The sequence below is a fragment of the Erinaceus europaeus genome, chromosome 1, assembly GCF_950295315.1.
Source record: "Erinaceus europaeus chromosome 1, mEriEur2.1, whole genome shotgun sequence".
Classification (NCBI taxonomy): Eukaryota; Metazoa; Chordata; class Mammalia; order Eulipotyphla; family Erinaceidae; genus Erinaceus; species Erinaceus europaeus.
This window is the reverse complement of record NC_080162.1, coordinates 133559562-133576109: the sequence shown is the minus strand read 5'-3', so window position 1 is coordinate 133576109 and position 16548 is coordinate 133559562. Positions and strand designations below refer to the sequence as shown.

Here is a 16548-nt window from a genome sequence, read left to right as displayed (position 1 = left end):
TTACTGATATACAGGGGTTTATAGGTAACAGTATTTATATACTTTTACCATATTTGGGAGCTTCTCTCTGCCCTGATCCAGCTTTCTAGTTCTATTACAAACTCTGACACCATCTTCCTAGACAATACTCCTAGTCTGCCTGCATGTTAGCTATTTGGTTTGCACAAAAAAATAAGATAGTCATGGGTCCCTTGAAATATACCAAAATGGACTTCTTAGCTTCTTCCCACCCCAAAACCTCTGATTTCATCTGCTATATTCTTACCTATAGGTTCCTGATTATTAAGCAATTTGTTCTTCTTTATATATTAATGCTTTTCAGCCACCAACTTGCAGACGCTGTCATGACGCTGACCTGACTTTCCTGGGCAGATGACCTCAACAATGAGTCCTGGAACCCACTAGGGAAAGATAGAAACAGACTAGGAGTATTAATCTGTCTGTTAACACCTAGGTCCAGAAGGAGTTATGGAAGCCAGACCACTTGTCTTCTGCTCCTCATAAAGATCTTAGGTCCATACTCCCAGAAGGATAAAGAATAGGGAAGCTTCCAGTGGAGGGAAGCAGATGTGAAACTCTCATGGTGGGAACTGTATAGAATTATACCCCTCATATAACACAATCTTGTAGATTATTATTAAATCACTAATAAAAAAATTGCTTTACCTTCTGTACTTGAGTGGGTGGGGGTGGGAAGGGGGTGTTAGTCCCAGATTTCTAGCGCACAATTAAGAAACTTATTTAAAATGCAAAGCAAAGTTGTTAACTACAAAAACTCCCAAATGTCTTTTTCTTTTATCTTTCCAATGTTTAAACTACTTCACAAAAATAAATCAAATTTAGAGATAAGTGAAGTTGTATCAGAATAGAATAGAGTCACCATGTAATTGCAGTTATTATTGTAGTCTACTTTTATACTTATAGACATAAATATATCGGTCGTTTATATCCCATAAATTTAAGAAATAAAATACAAATGAGAGTTAAAGCAAGTCATTATATTGAAAACAATAAATTGTAGAAGCAGGTGCTTGAGCACTTTTAGAGGCTAAAATATACATGCCATATATATACACATATACTTCAGATACTAGTTTTATTTAAATAAGAATTTTTTTTTGCTTTCCTGAAATTCAAAACACAATTCTCACCATCTGTTTCTCAACTTACACAGATGATTACAAATGTGTCTGTTGTAAAAGTGTAAAACTGTACTGTTCATGATGTCCTCTAAGAAGTAGCAAATAAATTGACAGTTAATAGGAGCAGTAAATTTTTAACCACCTAACTGTATTATTAGAATCCATACTGACTCATTCTGTTTGAGTCTTTTTCAGAATAAACTGTGTACTGTGCGAAGTTTAAAAGAAAAGACTGTGTGGCCTATATAACTGGATGGCAGGATGTGAGATTTAAATATGAGGATTATGTGTGTCTATAGCCACTCACTATTAGAGTTAATTACTTCACCTCATTGATAAGAAATTGAAATTATGAATTGGTTCACACCAGTTGGGTTATATAGAAGACTTTTGGTTAGATTATCTTCTCTAAATATAGAGGAGTTTGGATTTGGGTACTTATGTGGCATTGATGTAAGTATAAAGAGTAACATTCCACTCAGCTCATATTTTTGGAATGTTTTTTTTCCCTTCCTTGTCTTACTTCCTTATCTGTAGTGTAATTTTTTCCTGTTTATGAATATATTCATTATTGTGACTGCTTGACATTGGTTTATATTTTTACAAGTTTTTAGGAATATAGTTCCATACCTCTATATTTGTATGTGTGTATGATTCACCAAATTCCATTGTTATTACACCAGACAAACATCTCCTTCACCAAATAGCATCCCTCCACCAAATAGCATCATTGTTTTCACAGAGTCAACATGTCAATTTGGTTATTATTACTTTTTTTTCTTTTTTTCTGCCACTAGGGTTGTCACTGGGGTTTGGTGCCAGCTCTACAAGTCCACTGTTCCATTTGGTCATTTTTCCCCCTTTTTCTCCTCCTTCTTTATTCCTTCCCTCCTTTCTTTCTATCTATTTCTTTCTTTCTTTCTATCTATTTCTTTCTTTCTTTCTTTCTTTCTTTCTTTCTTTCTTTCTTTCTTTCTTTCTTTCTTTCTTTCCTTCCCTTCTATCTTTCTAATTTTTACTAGATAAGACAGAGAGAAATTCAGAGAGGAGAAGGAGATAGAGAGGAAGAGAAAAAGATATCTGTACCTGAAGTGCCCCCCCCCCCCCCGCGCTGCAGCAGGGGAGTGAGGGGGATTTGAACTTGGTTCCTCACACTTGATAATGTGTGCACTTAGCTGGGTGCACCACTGCCTGCCCCCTCATTATTATATTATTTTGCAAGTTTGTTTATTTTATTTAAATGACCAAAACTATCTCATAGTTGTCTTTCACTTCCCTGCTTATTTTGTTTAGCATACTCATTTTCAGTTTATTCATTTTGTCCTGAATGCCTTTCTTAATGGCAGGGTGGTATTCCATAGTGTACACTTTGAGTAACTTCTCTATTCAGTAATTTTGGTTGATTCCATATTTTGATTATTGTGAATAGAAGACATCATAATTCCCTCCCATCCCACCCTACCTCCCCCCCCCCCAGAGCACTGCTCAGCACTGTTTTATGATGTCACAAGCGATTGAACCTGGGACTTCAGAGACTCAGGCATGAGACTGTTTTTGCATAACCATTATGCTATCACCCCTGTCCCACATTTTGACTATTGTAGACAGAACTGCTAGAACATCTATGAACATAGGTTTGAATATATCTCCTTTCTAGAGAAGTGTATTTATGGTCTTCACAATATTTCCAAGTTTTTTTTTTAATGTAGGCAATTAGGTGAGTGGAGCAGCTTTAATTTAAATTTTCCTAATAACTGATGTGAAACATTCTCACACTGGCATCTTGATTTTTTGGAAATCCAGGCTTCTTAGCATTTTATTTATTCTTTTTTTTTCTATGTTGTTACCAAAGCTATTGTTGGAATTTGGTACCTGTACAACTCCACTATTCCCCAGGTACTATTTTATTTCATTCTTCTCTTTCCTTTCTTTCTTTTTTTTCCTTTTGCCTCCAGGATTATTACTGAGGCTCCATCCCTTGCTAAATAAATCCACTGCTCTTGGAGGCTATTTTTCCTATTTTGTTGCCCTTGTAGTTGTTATTATTATTGTTGTTATAGCTGCTGTTGTTGTTGGGTAGGAAAGAGGGAACTTGAGAGAGGAGGGGAAGACAGAGAGGGTGTGAGAAAGATAAGACACCTGCAGACCTGCTTCACCACCTGTGAAGCAAGCCCCCTGCAATGTGAAGATGGGGGCTCAAACTAAGATCCTCATGCTGGTCCTTGAACTTTGTGCCATGTGCACTTAACCCGCTGCGCTACTACTCAGCCTCTTTTTTTTTTTTTAATTTTTATTGAGGGTGAGAGACAGAGTAAGAGAGAGAAGAGACACCTGTAACACTGCTTCACCAATCTCATGAAACTTCCTCTCTACTGGTTGAGACAATGGACTCAAGTCTTTACCCTTGTACAAGATTACATATGCACTCAACCAGGTGGGCTACTACCCTGCTACCAGTTTTATTATTTTTTTTCCCCTTAGGTGAAAGAACTGATAATTTTCCACTGACCCTGTTGTTAAAGTTTGGGCTTCAGCAGGCTGAGCTAGCTTCGCAGCGGTAAACAGAGATTCGAGGACACACGGCTGGGCCGGGAAGCTGTATTTCTTTATTCACAAACAACGATTCATAAACTAACCCAAAGTAATCACCACACAGATCTGTCCTGCATCCTTCTCCTCCGGCGGCTCTGCCAGAACTCCCCAACTACGTAGCATAAGGGGTGGGGGAGAAAGAGAGGCGCGAAACTAGCAAGGGCCAAACCAATTCTCCTGGCGGAGGGAGAGCGAGACCAAACCAATGTGAAGCATACAACATGACCCTAGCAACTAGTCTTAGCCTCCAAACTGGTCAATCATCTTCCTGGTCACAAATCAAATAATGGCTCAACTGCAGTTTGGGGGTCTTGAACCCACCCTGTTATTAACACATCCTCTACTTCACCAAGCTTTCTGAGAACTTATCAGTGAGTAATTCTAAAATGAAAATTGGACTCTGATTGTTCTCCCTGAGTGTGTTGTAGCCAAATATTTAAATATCATCTTCGGCTCTAGAACACTGATCTTGAACTATTTTCACTTTGTGACATCATTAATAAATGTATTGATTTATTGACATTTTTCCTTCCCTGCTGCTGAGTGTTTTCTAAATCTTCAACAGCTTCTCAACAAATTACCATATTCACTTCAGCTGGCATCAGGAGGAGAAAAAATGTGCTGCTTTTGAATACTACATAATTGATGTATTAATAAAGGCTTACATAGTTATGCTTACTGTAATGCTAAGCACTGTTCTATGTTCTTTATAATTATTCACTTGTCTAGTTCTCATGAACATTCTATAGGAAACACTATCATTAACTCTAAGTAAGAGTAAAATTGGGCACAGATAAATTAAGCAGCCCTAATAATGATACAAGGTTTGAAGCTAGATACTCTGATTACAGAAAATATACTCTTTTATAATCCATATATTCCTGGATCAAAATGCCTATGTAAACTTTAGTAGGAATAATTAAACCGGTCTTTAGAATTGCAATATTTTGAGGCTAGGAGGTGGCATACCTAGCTAAGTGAATGTTACCATGTGTACAGACCTCAGTCCAAGTACTCGGTCTCCATCTGTAAGAAAAAAGCTTCAAGAGCAAACAAGCTATGTTGCAGGTGTCTCTCTGTCTCTCTCTACCTTTTTTCTTCCCTATCCCCTCAACATCTTTCTTTGCTATCAAATTAAATAAGTAAAGTCTTAAGAATTAAATATTTAAAATAAAGAATTACATTGTTTGGGACCAGCAGGTGGCACACCCAGTTAAGCACTTGTTACTTTGTGAAGGGGACCCAAGTTCGAGCTCCCAGCTCCCCACCTGTCAGAGGCGAGGGGCACTCCATAAGCAGTGAAGCAGGTTTGCAGATGTCTAGCTTTCTCTCTCACTATCTCCTCTCCTTTCACAATTTCTTTTTGTCCTCTTTTATCAAGTATAACACAGAGAAAGGCGGGGAACAAAAAAGGCCTCCAGAAGCAGTGGATTCGTAGTGAAGGCAGCTAGCCCCACTGATAATCCTGAAGGCAAACAAACAAACAAAAAAAATTACACTGTTTTATATTACTAGTAATTGGGCATCTAAATATTCATTTCTTCAATTCCTTGACATTCTAATATGTGCCAAATCTTTTTAAAAATCAGTCTATAAGATTATTATTATTTTTTTTATTCTATGAAAGAGAGAGAAGCCAATGCAGGTACCTGACAAAGATGATGCCAGGAATCAACCATAGTTTTTAGTCATTCATGGAATGTGCTCTCCATGCTGAGTCACTTCCTACCCAAGACTGAAGAATCCTTAGTTCAGATCTGAAGGGTCTTATGGTTTGAAGGAAGCACATTTTACACAACAGCCTAACTTCCACACACACTATCAACTACCAAAGGCTTCTCTGATAATATTACAGGAGAAAATGATATTTCACTAGTGATTTATTCTCTGAATGTATCTGACTGTGAGGCAGGTTCTGAAGTTTTGTTTTTATGAAAATTTATTTTTCCCTTTTGGCGACTTTTCTGTTATGTATTCTTCCCATTTTTAAAAAATTAAAAGTATAAGGAAGGGCCAGGTGGTGAAGCGCACACATTATAGCATGCAAGGACCCAGGTACAAGTTCCTAGTCCCCACCTGCAAGGGGAAAGCTTCACTAGTGGTGAAGTAGGGCTGCAGATGTCTCTCTTTCTCTCTCTTTAATTTCCACTTCCCTGTCGATTTCTGACGGTCTCTATCCAATAAATAAAGATAATGAAAATAATTTAAAAGTATTTTTTTAAAAGTATAAGGAAACATCTTTTTTCATCTTTAAGTTCAAAGACGTTACTTCATATCATGGGCATAAATTTACAGAATAAACACACCTAGATATCAGGTAAAATAAATCACAAAGGCATAACGTATCTAAGATTGAATGTAAGGAACCACATAGCTACATGTAATAGTTTTACTTTAAGCATTTCTTAGACCTGAGAAAGCTTATTTTTCTTATATGTACACTGAGATTGGTTGAATCATGAGTACAATGCTTGTCTGGGTAGGTGTGCAAAACTATATACAGAGGGATCTGTCATCAAGAATTTATAAAAGGGTGTTAAAAGTGATTTGAAAATCCAATTAAATGAAATAACCTTAATCATCCACAATAACATTGCATTAATTATTGATAAATCTAATCAGTAGTCTGAAATTGCTTGCATCTAATATTAATCAGAAAGACAGATTAGTTCCTAGCATGATGACATGATCTTTGTACCTTCATGTACCTCTGTAGTGTTGTTATCTATATGTTCCCGAGTTGAGGAAATTTGTCAGGGGGGAGAGTCAGAAAGATGAGATTCTTCAAAAAACTGACTCATAGTATGAAGACTCTGCTCTCAAAATTGATAGAGCTAATATTGCCAACTCAGATACAAGACAATAAATTCAGTTTGTTTTAAAGTGATTCACTTGTAAAATGAAATTTTGTGTCTACTTCTTATCATTCTTCTATAATCTTGAGAAAATACACATTCAGGGTCAGGCGGTGACATACCTGCTAGCACACACATTATAGTGCAAGGACCCAAGTCCTCCATCTGCAGGGGGATGTTTCATGAGTGATGAAAGAGGTCTGCAGGTGTCTCTCTGTCTCTCTCCCTCTCTATATCCTCCCTTTTCAATTTCTTTGTCTGTATCCAATAATAAATAAATAAATAAAATATTTTTAAAACAAATACACATGCATTAAGAATCATCATAAGGGGGTGTCAGGCGGTACCGCAGCGGGTTCAGTGCACCTGGCGCAAAGCGCAAGACACGCAGAATGATCCCTTTTGGAGCCCCCCCAGCTCCCCACCTGCAGGAAAGTCATTTCACAAGCGGTTAAGCAGGTCTGCAGGAGTCTTTCTCTCCTCTTCTCTGTCTTCCTCTACTCTCTCCATTTCTCCCTGTCCTATCCAACAACAACAACATCAATAACAACAATAATAACTACAACAACAATAAAACTACAAGGGCAACAAAAGGGAATAGATAAATATTTAAAAAGAAAGAAATCATCATAAGATATTTTATCATATAAATAGTAATCAAAAGGAGAAGGAAGGAAGAATGCATACTTTATGGTAATATATCCGTAGTAAGCTTAAGAGAGAAATACTTGCACCAGAAAAGCTTTGCAGAATCCTCTAGATTCTATTCTCCACCTTCTAACCAAGGTTAAGCATACTTTTGAAATTTTGCTTACAAATTTCATTTATTCTTTTACACATTGCTACTTACATATGTATAGTAGTATTATATTCCATATTTTAGTATTTATAGAAATTGCTTCAGATTCATATAGCTCTGTATAATTCATTTCAAAACTTTAGATGGCCATAGTTTTCTTCTTCTTCTAGCGTTTGCCCTTCTTCCGTAGCCAGTCAACAGCGTCAGGTTGAGCCTGATGTAAAGTTTCGAGACCTCCTTTGAATCTGGAGAGGTGGCAGTCGTTGACTATGTGGGTCATAGTCTGTCTGTAGCTGCAGGGGCAGTTCGGGTCGTCTCTGGTTCCCCAGCGATGGAACATAGCGGCGCACCGGCCATGGCCTGTTCGATAGCGATTGAGGAGGGCCCAATCATAACGTGCTAGGTCAAAGCTGGGTTGACGCTTGCAGGGGTCTGTGATGAGGTGTTTGTTCTTTACCTCAGCTGACTGCCAACTCTGTTTCCAAGAGACTGGAACAGAGAAGTTCAGTGTAGGCATAGGGGACCAGATTGGGTGACGAGACGTCAAGCGTTGGACAGGGTGGGCCAAGATATCTGCGTATATTGGTAGGTCCGGTCGAGCATAGACGTGGGAAATGAACTTAGATGATGCCGCATCCCGACGAATATCTGGCGGGGCGATGTTGCTAAGAACTGGCAGCCATGGAACCGGGGTGGAACAGATGGTTCCAGAAATTATCCTCATGGAGGAATATAATTTGGAATCGACCAAGTGGACATGGGGGCTACGGAACCATACTGGGGCACAGTGTTCTGCAGTAGAATAGCATAATGCCAGAGATGATGATCGTAGTGTGGAAGCGCTTGCGCCCCATGAGGAGCTGGCCAGTCTTGCAATGATGTTGTTCCTCGCGCCCACCTTTGCTGCAGTTTTTATGAGATGTTTGTGAAATGACAGAGTGCGATCGAGAGTAACGCCAAGATAGACTCGCTGGGCTTCATGCCGGATTCTCGTACCGCCAAGCTGCACATTAAGCTCATGCGAGGCCGAGGCATGGTGTAGATGGAAAACAGATGATACCGTTTTTGCAGTTCTAGGGATTAGTTGCCATTTTTTACAGTAATCAGATATCAGAGACATGTCTTTCGTGAGTGTTTCCTCGAGGATGTCGAACTTTGATGCCTGAGTTGCACAGCAGATGTCATCGGCGTAGATGAACTTCCTTGAAGAAGTTTCTGGGAGGTCATTGATGTAAATATTAAATAGCGTAGGAGCCAGAACAGAGCCCTGGGGGAGGCCACTTGAGACAGGTCTCCATTTGCTAGACTTGTCACCCAGATGCACCCGGTATCTTCTGTTTTGGAGAAGAAACGATATAGTGTTGGCCACCCATGGAGGCAGGCATCTTGAGATCTTGACTAGGAGACCACGGTGCCAGACCGTGTCATAGGCTGCTGTGAGATCAACAAACACAGCACCCGTCTTTAAATTCTTCTGGAATCCATTTTCAATGTAAGTTGAGAGGGCCAGGGCTTGTTCGCAGGTAGATCTTCCTGGGCGGAAACCAGCTTGGGCAGGTAATAGGAATTTCTCTGTAAGATGAGAAATACGTGACAGAAGCAGCCTCTCAAGGAGTTTGTAACACATGGAGAGGAGAGAAATTGGCCTATAGCTGGCGGCCAGTGTTGGGTCTTTCTTTGGTTTCAAAACCGCTATAATCTTTGCACGACACCAAACTTTGGGCATAGACTCAGATTCCAAGATGTGGGACAGGAATGAAAAGAGCCACTTCTTTGCCGCGGGACCCAGTGAATGTGAATGGCCATAGTGAATATACATGCCCCAAATTGTCACCTTTTTCTACTGTTAGTAGATATTTCAGTTGCTTCTAAATTCTTGTCATTTCAGTTGCTGCTTCTTTGAGCATTTCTGTATACGCCTTTAAGAGAAAATATACATGTATCTCTTTAGGGCATACAACTAGAATAGTAAGACTTGTTTGAAACCTATGTAGTTCATCAAGTTTAGCAAGTACTCACCAACGTCATTTTTGGGATGGAGCTATATTAGTTTCATCAATGGAACCTAAAAATTTCAACTTCTTCACATTCAGATTGATTAAAAAATGCCATTATGTTAGCAACATTTAGAATTGTTTTGGGGGAGTCGGGCTGTAGCGCAGAGGGTTAAGTGCAGGTGGCGCAAAGCACAAGGACCGGCATAAGGATCCCGGTTCGAACCCCGGCTCCCCACCTGCAGGGGAGTCGCTTCACAGGCGGTGAAGCAGGTCTGCAGGTGTCTATCTTTCTCTCCTCTTCTCTGTCTTCCCCTCCTCTCTCCATTTCTCTCTGTCCTATCCAACAACGACAACAACAATAATAACTACAACAATAAAACAACAAGGTCAGCAAAAGGGAATAAATAAATAAAATAAATATTTTTAAAAAAATTTTAAAAAAGAATTGTTTTGTACTTTTTAAATTAATTTCTTAAATTTCAATTTATTTATTGGATAGAGACAGCCAGAAATCAAGAGGGAATGGCGGGGGGGATGTGGTGGATAGAGAGGGAACGAGAAAGAGAGACACCAGCAGTACTGATTTACCTCTTGCAAAGCTTTCCCCCTGCAGGTCAGGTTCTTGCACACTATAACATGTGCACACAACCAAGTGTGCCACTTGTACTGTACTTTTATTTGATATTTTGTTTTGCTTTTTAAGATCAAGATAGGGAGACACGCAAGGCACAAAGAGAATGAAAGAAACCACAGCACCAGTTTTCTTCAATGTAGTGAGAGGGACCTGGGTCATGCATGTAAGAATCTATTGGGTTATTGGAAATGTCATGATGTATTTATCCTGTATTTTTCAAAGTTCATTTATTTACAAAAGGAACAACGATCAATCAGTGATATATTACCCATTTTGTTTGGTAACCTTTTGCCATATTTCTGTGAGTTTCTTACTTTCTTGATGATAGAAGGACCTGTCTTTATCAGTGAAAAACTAAACAATGTGCTGATTTACCTCTTCTGAATCACACTGTTGTAATACCAGGACTGTTGAAGAGAGAGAAATCAATGGAAGACTGATGGTAGAAAGTCAGGTGAGAATGTTGAGTGTGGGAATACATCCCATCCCAGCTCCAGTCATTTTTGATGAGTGATCAAACTTGTGGTCTCCATTGTCCTGATGGAACATAATTCCTTTTTAAAAAAATATTTATTGATTTATTCCCTTTTGTTGCCCTTGTTGTATTATTGTTATAGTTGTTATTGGTAGTTATTGATGTCATCGTTGTTGGATATGACAGAGAGAAATGGAGAGAGGAGAAGACAGAGACGGGGAGAGAAAGACAGATACCTGCAGACCTGCTTCACCGCTTGTGAAGCGACTCCCCTGCAGGTGGGGAGCCCCGGTGCTCCAACTGGGATCTTTATGCTGGTCCTTGCGCTTAGTGCCACGTGTGCTTAACCCACTGCACAACCACCCGACTCCCACATAGTTCCTTTATAATTAATGAACTCTGGGTGTTCTGGTTGATATATTCCCTCTCACTGTCAACCTGCCCACAGTACCCATTTGGACTGACTGTTTTGTTCCTTGGTAGGAACTCAAAAACAAGACACCTTTAGTATTCCATCATGCTGAGTACCTTGTAATTTCTGCAAAATGCTTGATATCTGATAGAATCTGCTTAAATACAATGCCTAATTGTTTTTGAAGTAATATTTTCATTATTCTCAGCCATTCTTTTTTCCTTATTCACAGAAATTTCAGAATCAGTATATCTTAATATCAAACCACAAAAAAAATTTTTTTTGAAAATATTTTATATAGCACATAGACATACAGAAAATTGGGAAACAATTTTCAAAACAGGATTTGTTACTTGGTACAGATTTTCATATGCTGATTTCTGTAATATGTACATACATTTGTTATGTTTATCTGCTCAGAGTTATTTCTTTTGCATTGTTGAGAGAACTTGTATATGAAATATTACGTTTTCCCACTAGTACCTGGTGCTTTATTTCGACTATGGGTTTCATACATATACATCACTCTTTTCTGGGGATGATTTTTTTCCATCCTTTAAAAACAGTATACATATTTGGTAGATGATAGACATATGGAAAGTAGGTGGGTAGGTAGGTAAACAGAGAGGGGAGAAAACTACTGCACAATTTCATAGAGATGTCCTAGGTGATTTAGAGTTCCTATGTGATGCCAGGGACTGAACCCTGACATTCTTTTTTTTCTTTTCACTTTACTTATTTTTTTATCATCTTAATTTATTGGATAAGACAGCTAAAAATCAAGAGGGAAGGAGGAAATAGGGAGAGAGAGAGACAGAGAAACAAAGAGACACCTGCAGTACTGCTTTACCACTTGCAAAGCTTTCCTCCTGCAAATGGAGACTGGGGGTTTGAACCCTGGTCTGTACACTTTGTAGCATGTGTGTTCAACTAGATGTGTTAAACCCCCCCACCTGGCCCTTACAAATATATATTTTTTTCTTTCCCAGAGCTGGACCTTGCATATATATGATTGACTGTTCTGGGCCACTTTTGTACTCAGAGAGGGAGAAACCACAATAAGTAGTTTATATATATATATATATATACACTGATTAGCTTCTGGTGGGGGTGGGGAGAGTTGGATTGAATCTGGGACTTTGAAGCCTCAGGCATTAGAGTCTCTTTGCATAACCATTATACTGTCACCCTGCCTTTACCCTGGTTTTCTTACATAGCAAAACATATCCCATAACAAATGAGTTACTTTTCAACTCCTTTTCTTGTATATTTTTCAGTCCCATCCTCTTCCCTTCTTCTGTTTCTTTTATCTGTCCCTCCTCACTTTTTCTTTTCCTTTATCTGACTCTTTTCTTTTTTGAGGGGATGGGTAAATTTTTCTAATATTTAGAGTTTACTAATGTTTTCTATTTCCTATGAATTGTATTTTGGCAAACTATATATATTTTTAGTGTATTGTCCATTTTCCCTAAATTTTAAAGTATAAATCCTTCCAATATATTCATTCCCTTTTAATTTTTTTATTTTATTTTACTTATGTCTTAATAGAAGCATAGAGAGAGGGAGAGAGATAAAAGGGACCATACTTCCTTCACTGTTGTGGAGGCTGTGCTTGAACCTAGGTCACATATATGGTAAAACAATGTTCTATTCAAGAGAATTATTTCACTAACCCTTGTTCTTTTTAGATAGCTTTTCATATTCACTGTTGCAGTAGTTGTCCTTGAGAGAATGGGGATACAATGCTTTTAGGTGGGTGTGGTGTAGGCCCTGTGATCCTATAATCTTGTAAATCATTATTATTATAATTTAAAAATTGTAAGAGGCAGTAGCCTTGAAATTCCCTTTTTATGCAGTTGTTTGTTAAGTGCTTTTAGTATGAGTTGCTTGTAGTATGAGGTGTAAAATTCCTTGCCCCTTCCCCCTTGAATAAGCAGGACCTAATCAGTTAAGGCCACCCATTGTTCAAAGGACCCTGCCTGAGGACAAGCCTTATCAGGACCTTATCAGTGAAGGCCACCCATTGTTCGAAGGACCCTACATGGGGACAAGCCTTATCAGGACCTTTGAACAGACTTTGTGGTGTGCTGTCTACCGGATGGGTGGTCATAGCCAGGAGGATGTGCCTGGTTGAATTCTATTGGTTGTGTGATCTTACTATATTTGAAACTAGCCCGCGCTTTGCTTTGAATGGATCATGCTTTTGCTAAGTTTGAAATGATTGGATCTTGTGTTTGCTATAGCCTGTTATTGGATGTAGGTTGATAAGGTGATGTGCTCTCCCTCCCTGAGTGTAGTCTGAATTCCTATAAATTGTATGGTTTGAGCCCTGTTCGGGGCCGAGCTTGGTAGACTAACACCAGTCACCATCTCGGCCCGGATTGCAGTTCGTCAATAAACATCTTTGCTTCCTTACAGTGGATGGTGGTTTGATTTATGCTCGCTAACAAAAATGGCCTGTAAAAATGACAAAATAAAATTTACTGTTGCAGCTCTCCTTTGAAATCTTAATACTTTACACAGACAGATTATTTTTCTTGTCAGTGTTTTTTTTTTTTTTTTCATTTATTTTTCTTTTCAAAGCCTAATTTGGTTTTAGGGTATTTAATAATTACATTTTTGTGTTGTCCTTTTATTTAATTTTGGATGGTGATTTACTTTATGTTTATGCAGCTAATTTTCCACTATCATGTAAAAGATTTAATTCTGCTTTTTTAATATATTTTAATTCAGAGATGTGCTGTAAATTTTGAGTCATTCTGTTCTTTGTCTTCTAGAGATTGATCTGTAAGAAACTGTAAATATTACATAAGTTTTTTTTTGAAACTTGATTTACTTTTAAATTTAATAAATAAATAATATTTCTATTTTCCCCAAATGCTAAAATGCAATTTTTATTTTCATATTGTTTACTATGTAGTTAATAGTGGCATTATTAATTTGTAAGTGGGTTGTTTAATCTTCTTTGTCTGCCTCATTTCTTAGTGATCTATCAAATTTTAGGTTTTCACTAAATGTATTTTATTATGATTATTTACCATTTATATTTTATGACTATGTTTTTGCTTGATATATGTTTAGAATATGATACTACCTTTATTGTTTTATGGTCATAGGTAATATGCATGTTAATTTAAAATTGTATAAAGATGTATTTTTGTCCAATAACTCCTATTACCCAAAAACACATTATGGTTGTGAGTCATGGTAGAAAAGTAAAATACTAAGCTTTTAAGGGCTGCTGCCTTAGTCTAGCTTCTATTTGTAAAATAAACATTTTAAGATATATACATAATAAAAGATGTATTTTATTTTCTTTATTTGATAACTTTGACAAAATAGCATTTTATAAACTTAAGGTATACATTGTATTGCTTTCAAATATGTCATCGAATCAATATTTATCACATCACATCACTATAGTATGACAATTATTTTATCATTACACTGTGTGTTAGATCTTAAAGCTTTTTCATAACTTGTACAAGTTAATGTGACAGAGTTACACAGGGAAATAGATCATTTGAGTAAAACTTCATTAAGCACACTGAAGGCCAGGCTCAAACCTGGGTGATATGGATGGATAGCTAAGCAGACACCCTTCCAGGTGAGTTATCTTTCTGGCCCCTTTGTATTTCCTAGTATATATTTCTAGCATCCCAGGAAACTAAAACTTGTGTGTTATAAATCTTTAACATAGAACTTATACTCAATTGTCTTTCAGTTATACTGATTGGAATGAGAAGTGACCAAATTTTGTGTTACTTGAGAATAACTATAACTTCAAAATACATGTATCTGTTTACAATTCAAATAGTCTTTCATCTTATATTTTTGTTTCTGATATATTGAACTTTTATGGATAGGATGGTATAGTAAAACTTTAATATGAAATTATAGGCCTCTAAATATAATCTTAAGATTTACACAAATTCACAGTTAATTTTTTTAAAAGTTCTATAGAAAGAAAATTATACCAGCTTTTCTTCCTTTCTGACTTAGAAGACTTACCAGTCTTGGCTGAACAAGCTGCAACTTTAAGATACAGTAGAACTGTGTGATTGGATTCTCTTTTAATTGCTCTGTGACAGACTTCACAGACCCATGTCAATTTTCAAAAGAGGAATCACAAAAGAGAGTTTCACCTGACTTGTACCTGTCACAAAGAGAATTGCAGAACCTTGGATAATGGGCGGATGCCCTGGCTTTCTCTGAGTTAATTGCCTAAGGTCTACTCTGTAGTAATATGCCTGGCTAAGGTTTTCAAAGAGTGGAGTTGGTAGACTGTAGAGCTATTTAACAAAAACCATTTCTGACTGACTTTCAACTTACTCAACCTCTTCAAAGACAGGGTGGCCTGTTTTTTTGGGGGGAATAGGGTTAATTTATCTTCATATGAAACTTTCTAGATCAATAGAGAGATATCAACCTTTCTGACAACTCAGTTAAATCTCTTTGCTCCATTGCTTTTACAAAGCTAAATTTCCACTAAATAGAATAAGAATTAAGGAATATAAACAGATAGTTGTTTTATCGTTAACTTCATACACACAGTTTATTAAAGGTAGTGAGTGTGGCTCACAGAGCACAAAGTGAGAATACTATTGATAGACAGGGACTTATAAGTGGGGGGACACAATTCTGCACAAGTAGGTGGGTAGTCCTAAGAAGGACCTCCTGAGGGCATGAAAAATGAGAGCCAACTGTACTGAGCCAAGGGACTTTAAAAGGAAATAACCAACCTGTTCTTACTGTAATTGGTCCCTTTGAGGTTAGCTTTGCCTAGGGCAGATATCATGTCAAAAGGAAGCAGACAACCCAATTGGGTTCTACTTTAAATGATCTGAGGAAAAGCATGAGCTAACGATTGGGATCATATTCCTTGGAGCTTTGCCTGTCATTGAGCAAGAATCTCTGGTTAGCTCAAGGGAGATTTTGTACTCTTCTTGCATCTTATATTTTTACATTATACCACTCTCCTGAGTTTGCTGAATCCAACTGTATAATATCAAAATAGTAACTCTCAAGCCCCATGCTTCATAATCAGTGCTGATAAAGATTTGAAACACACATATATCTATATCTATCTACATTTATATATGATTATTTACATGTCTATCGATATATCTATTAAATAAATAAAGAGACAAGTCATTGTAGATTGCTGATAAAAAATGCAATAACTATAGGTTTCTCTCCTCTCCTTTCCCAGGTCAACAAGGAATACCAAAGAAGACCACCTGAGACCACAACAAAGCAGGACTAGAAAGGCTTCAAGAACCCAAACCACCAGTGAGTGCAAACATATATGGCTCCTGGACAGGGAGGTGCCTCAGGTGAGATTGAGTGGCTGGCAACAGTCCAGCAGTTTAACAGTTGAGGCACTGCCTCTAGTCTGTTTTACCAACAAAAAGACTGCTGAAGGGAGAAGAGGACTCCCCTAAGACTCACCAAATGCAACTGTGAGTCTCCATTGCTACTTCCATCAGGGGCTGGAGCAGCAGGGGAGAGGCCCTGTGCTGACATCTGGGAATAGAAAACTGAACAGGAAACTCAGGAGAAGAGCTAAACATTGGTAGCCTAGCAGTGGGACTGTGTGGTGGGAGCCTTTCCACATTGTTCTACTGATGAGAACATGGTGA

General features: G+C 37.9%; 1 long non-coding RNA gene across 1 annotated transcript in view; it reads left to right on the top strand.

The window, feature by feature from the left end:
• Positions 1-16307, top strand: part of LOC132542002 (uncharacterized) — a 39718-nt gene extending 23411 nt beyond the window's left edge. Inside the window, exon 3 of the long non-coding RNA XR_009553128.1 lies at positions 16119-16307. This is a non-coding gene — a long non-coding RNA (uncharacterized LOC132542002). The remainder of the gene's footprint in view (positions 1-16118) is intronic.
• The last annotated feature ends 241 nt before the right edge of the window (positions 16308-16548 follow it).